Source organism: Rattus norvegicus, chromosome X, assembly GCF_021556685.1.
Source record: "Rattus norvegicus strain SHRSP/BbbUtx chromosome X, alternate assembly SHRSP_T2T, whole genome shotgun sequence".
In the NCBI taxonomy this organism is placed as follows: domain Eukaryota; kingdom Metazoa; phylum Chordata; class Mammalia; order Rodentia; family Muridae; genus Rattus; species Rattus norvegicus.
The window spans coordinates 26,179,812-26,186,191 of NC_141554.1; the positions used below are offsets into that span (position 1 = coordinate 26,179,812).

Below are 6,380 nucleotides of genomic sequence, written 5' to 3' on the forward strand. Positions count from 1 at the left end.
AGGAGGAACAAACTCCACTCAGAGGCCACAAGTCCAACAAACACCAGACATAACCAGATGGAGAGGAACAAGCACAATAATCTAAGCAACAGAAATGAAGACTACTTGACATCTTCTGAACCCATACCTTCTACCACAGCAAGTTCTCGATTCTCCAACACACTATAAAAGCAAGTTTTGGTTTTAAAATTACATCTCATGATGATGATAAATAACTTCCTTAAAGAAATAGAGAAGAACACATGTAAAAAAGTAGAAGACCATAAGGAGGAAACAAAAAAATCGATTAAAGATTTACAGGAAACTAGAACCAAACAGGTGAAGCAATTGAACAAAATCATCCAGGATCTAAAAACGTAAATAGAAACAATAAGGAAAACACAAATGAAGAAAACCCTGGTGATAGAAATTCTGGGAAAGAGATCAGGAGTCATGGACATTAGCATCACCAACAGAATAAAAGAGAGAGAAGAGAAAATCTTAGGGGCAGAACATACCTTAGAAAACATTGACAAGATAGACAAAGAAAATGCAAAAAGGAAAAATCTCCTAACGGAAAGTACCCAGGAAATACAGGACACAATTGGAAGAACAAATCTACGAATAATAGATATAGAAAAGAACAAAGATTCCCAACTTGAAAGGCCAGTAAATATCTTCAATAAAATTATAGAAGAAAACTTCCCTAACCTAAAGAAAGAAAGGCCCATGACCATACAAGAAGCAGACAAATATTTAAACAGATTTGCCAGAAAAGAAATCACTCCAGTCACATAATAGTCAAAATACCAAATACACAAAACAAAGAAACATTTCTAAGAGCATTATGGGAAAAGAGTCAAGTAACATATAAAGGCAGGCCTATCAGAATTACATCAGACTTCTCAACAGAGACTATGAAAGACAGAAGATCCTAAATAAATGTCATGCAGAGAACGCAAACACTAGCCCAGGCTACTATATGGAGCAAAACTCTAAATTGACATAAGTGGAGAAACCAAGATATTCCATTACAAGAGCAAATTCACACAATAACTTTCTACAATTCCAGTCCTACAAATGATAATAAATGAAAAACACCACAAGGAGGGAAATTACCCCATAGAAAAAGCAAGAAGGTAATCTTCTTGCAGCAAAACCAAAAGAAGAGAGACACAAAAACAATTCCTCCTCTAACAATATCAGGAAACAACAATTGTTATATCTTAATATTTCTTGAAAACAATGGATTCAATGTTCCAATAAAAAAGCATAGGCTAACAGACTGGACATGGAAAGAAGACCCAGCATTATGCTACATACCTGAAATAAACCTCAGTGACAATGACAGACACTACCTCAGAGTAAAAGGCTGGAAAAAGTTTCCCTAGAAAGTGATCCCGAGGAACAAGATGGAGTAGTCATTCTACTATCGAATAAAATCGACTTTCAACCAAAACTTATCAAAAAGTTAAGGAAGGGAACTTCATATTCATCAAAGGAAAAATCCATGAAAAAGTACCCTCAATCCTGAGTATCTGTGCTCCAAATGCAAGGACATCTGCATTCATAAAAGAAACCTTGCTAAAGCTCAAAGTACACATTGCAACTCACACAATAATAGTGGCAGACTTCAACACCCCACTCTCTTCGATGGACAGATCATGGAAACAAAATCAAAATAGAGACATTGAAAAACTAACAGATATTATGAACCAAATGGTTCTATCAAATATTCATAGAACATTTTGTACTAAAACAAAAGAATATACTTTCATCTCAGAAACTCAAATTACCTTCTCCAAAATTTGCCACATAATGGGTCACAAAGCAGGCATCAACAGATACTAGAAAATTGTAAAAAATCCCTGCATCCCATAAGATTACCACTGACAAATGCCGGTCTTCAATAACAACAATAACTACAGAAAGCTAACATACACATGGAAGCTAAACAATGCACTACTCAATGGTAACATGGTCAAGGAATAAATAAAAAAATTAAATAGTTTTTATAATTTAATGAAAATGAAGGCAAAATATACCCATATTTATGGAACAAAATGAAAGAAGTGCTAAGTGGAAATCTCATAGATATGAATGTGAATAAAAAGAAATTGGAGAGAGCATGCATTAGTAGCTTGACACACACCTAAAAGCTCTAGAAAAAAGGAAGCCAATTCAACCAAGAGGAATAGGCAGCAGGACATAATGAAACACAGGGCTCAAAGCAACCAAGTAGAAACCAAAAGAAGTATACAAAGAATCAACAAAGTGAAGAGCTGGTTACTTTCCCATGAGAAAAAAAATTATGAGGACCACTCCCCAGGTTTGCAGCTTCCTAGGCAAAACACCAAGATCCTCTGCTTAAGAAAGTCTGTCTCCAAAGGAGCCAAAACCATCAAATGGAAAAAAGATAGCATTTTCAGCAAATGGTGCTGGTTCAACTGGAGGTCAACATGTAGAAGAATGCAGATCGATCCATGCTTATCACCCTGTACAAAGCTTAAGTCCAAGTGGATCAAGGACCTCCACATCAAACCAGATACACTCAAACTAATAGAAGAAAAACTAGGGCAGCATCTCGAACACATGGGCTCTGGAGAAAATTTCCTAAACAAAACACCAATGGCTTACGCTCTAAGATCAAGAATCGACAAGTGGGATCTCAGAAAACTGCAAAGCTTCTGTAAGGCAAAGGACACTGTGGTTAGGACAAAATGGCAACCAACAGATTGGGAAAAGATCTTTACCAATCCTACAACAGATAGAGGCCTTATATCCAAAATATACAAAGAACTCAAAAAGTTAGACCGCAGGGAAACAAATAACCCTATTAAAAATGGGGTTCAGAGCTAAACAAAGAATTCACAGCTGAGGAATGCCAAATGGCTGAGAAACACCTAAAGAAATGTTCAACATCTTTAGTCATAAGGGAAATGCAAATCAAAACAACCCTGAGATTTCACCTCACACCAGTGAGAATGGCTATGATCAAAAACTCAGGGGACAACAGATGCTGGCGAGGATGTGGAGAAAGAGGAACACTCCTCCATTGTTGGTGGGATTGCAAACTGGTACAACCATTCTGGAAATCAGTCTGGAGGATCCTCAGAAAATTGGACATTGAACTGCCTGAGGATCCAGCTATACCTCTCTTGGGCATATACCCAAAAGATGCCCCAACATATAAAAAAGACACGTGCTCCACTATGTTCATTGCAGCCTTATTTATAATAGCCAGAAGCTGGAAAGAACCCAGATGCCCTTCAACAGAGGAATGGATACAGAAAATGTGGTACATCTACACAATGGAATATTACTCAGCTATCAAAAACAACGACTTTATGAAATTCGTAGGCAAATGGTTGGAACTGGAAAACATCATCCTGAGTGAGCTAACCCAATCACAGAAAGACATACATGGTATGCACTCATTGATAAGTGGCTATTAGCCCAAATGCTTGAATTACCTTAGTTCCCTAGAACAAATGAAACTCAAGACGGATGATCAAAATGTGAATGCTTCACTCCTTCTTTAAAAGGGGAACAAGAATACCCTTGGCGGGAAGAGAGAGGCAAAGATTAAAACAGAGACTGAAGGAACACCCATTCAGAGCCTGCCCCACATGTGGCCCATACATATACAGCCACCCAATTAGACAAAATGGATGAAGGAAAGAAGTGCAGACCGACAGGAGCCGGATGTAGATCGCTCCTGAGAGACACAGCCAGAATACAGCAAATACAGAGGCGAATGCCAGCAGCAAACCACTGAACTGAGAATAGGACCCCCATTGAAGGAATCAGAGAAAGAACTGGAAGATCTTGAAGGGGCTCGAGACCCCTTATGTACAACAATGCTAAGCAACCAGAGCTTCCAGGGACTAAGACACTACCTAAAGACTATACATGGACTGACCCTGGACTCTGACCTCATAGGTAGCAATGAATATCCTAGTAAGAGCACCAGTGGAAGGAGAAGCCCTGGGTCCTGCTAAGACTGAACCCCCAGTGAACTTGACTGGTGGGGGGAGGGCGGCAATGGGGGGAGGGTCGGTAGGGGAACACCCATAAGGAAGGGGACGGGGGAGGGGATGTTTGCCCGGATACCGGGAAAGGGAATAACACTTGAAATGTATATAAGAAATACTCAAGTTAATAAAAAAAAAGGTAAAAAAAAAAAAGAAAGTCTGTCTCCTTTTCATCTCAGTATGCTGAGAATTATCCTAAGTTGCCTAGCTGCTAACAAGTTGCGATCAGTCCCCTCATTCCATTTTGCTATAGTTAAGGAGATTATAAACCTTTTGGGGGTAAGGATCCAGTGGTAGATGGTTTCCATTAGCTCACTTTGAGATGTTAGGGATGCGTTGTTTTCATGGAAAAGGGCTTCAGATGTACTTCTTACCTGAGTGCTATGGCCCTCTCAGAGGGGTATCATTTTAACGTATTCCAGGATATTTGCACCCTGACTAGGAGCTGTTTCCAAGACCTGCCATTCTCAATTATGAGAATTCCCAGGGTTTGTGAACCTGCTTCAACATTGATAGGTGTTTGGTCTGGTGGCACGATCCACTTGCCTTACAGGAATACAATCTTGTACAACCACTTCTGAAATCAATTTGGAGGTTTCCCAGGAAATTTGGAATTATTCTACCCTAAGACACAGCTGTACCATTCTGCTCTGAGCTGTTGGGACCTCCCTGGGTATCTTCCCACCCTGGCATATCAAGTTTGTGTGAGGCTAGGCACTTCCTCTCCTACTGAGGCCGGACAAGGCAGCCCAATAAAAGGAACATATCTCATGTATAGGCAACAGCTCTTGGGATAGCCCCCATTCCAGGTGTTTAGGACCTACATGAAGGTCGAGTTGCACATCTGCTATATATGTGCAGCGAGGCCTAGGATTGAACCAGGAGAAGAAAACCATCTCACAGAACAAAAAACTGTTACATAAGAAAATATGTAGAAACACACACATATGACTATACAAACTCATGGATACACATAAACTTTCATGTAAACCAGTTGGGCCCAGTTACATGATTATTTCATAATTGCATCATGCACACACACACACACACACACACACACATTCATATTTACATACACAAATGGAGCAAAGGACCAGATGTCAGTGAGGAAAGAATTCACTCATTCTGGATAATGCACGTGGAATGTATTCCTTCCAAGATTTTTACCATTTTTTAGGGTAATAGATCACATGGTTTTCCCAAGCTTTCCACCTTGTTTCCTAAAATGTTCACTAATAGTTCAAACATAAATTCAAGTCATAAATTGATTAAGAAGTTTATAACAGAGATGTTTACATATGTATCCCTTAAGACTAGATATTCATTATCTTTTACTACCTCTACAGGTTCATGGAGGATTAACGGCCATAATTAAGTTATTATTAAAGTTTTGTATAGATAAATCCAGCCAATATTTTATCTTCTGTCCTTACATTAGTTCCCTTTGTAAACTGTTTTACAATCTCTAAGAACATGTTCTAAGCAATAAATACCTACTTTCTATCTCCAAAGCAATTTACTTATGGCATGTAAGCCTGGCAGAATTCTTACTGCAGTTTATATATCAGAGAGAACTAAGTAGCAGGTCTTAATATAAAGGACTTAATAAGTACTGATACAATTTTAGGAATTCTTATAGGATTATCATTGAGAAATCATCTATATGTGCTCATTTCGGCAGCACATATACTAAAATTGGAACGATACAGAGAAGATTAGCAAGACCCCTGCGCAAGGATGACACACAAATTCGTGATAGTTCCATATTTTTATACCCATAAGCATACAAGAAGCCTACAGAACTCCAAATAGATTGGACCAGAAAAAAAACTCCTCCCGTCACATAATAGTCAAAACACCAAACGCACAAATAAAGAAAAAATGTTAAAAGCAGTAAGGGAAAAAGGTCAAGTAACATGTAAAGGCAGACCTATCAAAATCACACCAGACTTTTCGCCAGAGACTATGAAAGCCAGAAGATCCTGGACAGATGTCATACAGACCCTAAGAGAACACAAATGCCAGCCCAGGTTACTGTATCCTACAAAACTCTCAAGTAACATAGATGGAAAAACCAAGATATTCCATGAAAAAACCAAATTTAAACAATATCTTTTTACAAATCCAGCACTACAAAGGATAATAAATGGTAAAGCCCAACATAAGGAGGCAAGCTACACCCTAGAAGAAGCAAGAAACTAATCGTCTTGGCAACAAAACAAAGAGAAGAAAAAGCACACAAACATAACCTCATATCCAAATATGAATATAACGGGAAGCAATAATCACTATTCCTTAATATCTCTCAACATCAATGGCCTCAACTCCCCAATAAAAAGACATAGATTAAGAAACTGGATACGCAAC

The 6,380-nt window shown here is 38.5% G+C and overlaps 1 non-coding gene across 1 annotated transcript; it reads left to right on the plus strand.

Moving 5' to 3' along the window:
- The first annotated feature begins 5,678 nt into the window (after positions 1-5,678).
- LOC120099558 (U6 spliceosomal RNA) lies at positions 5,679-5,784 on the plus strand. Its single transcript, XR_015647189.1, has one exon. It is a non-coding gene; the product is annotated as a U6 spliceosomal RNA (small nuclear RNA).
- The last annotated feature ends 596 nt before the right edge of the window (positions 5,785-6,380 follow it).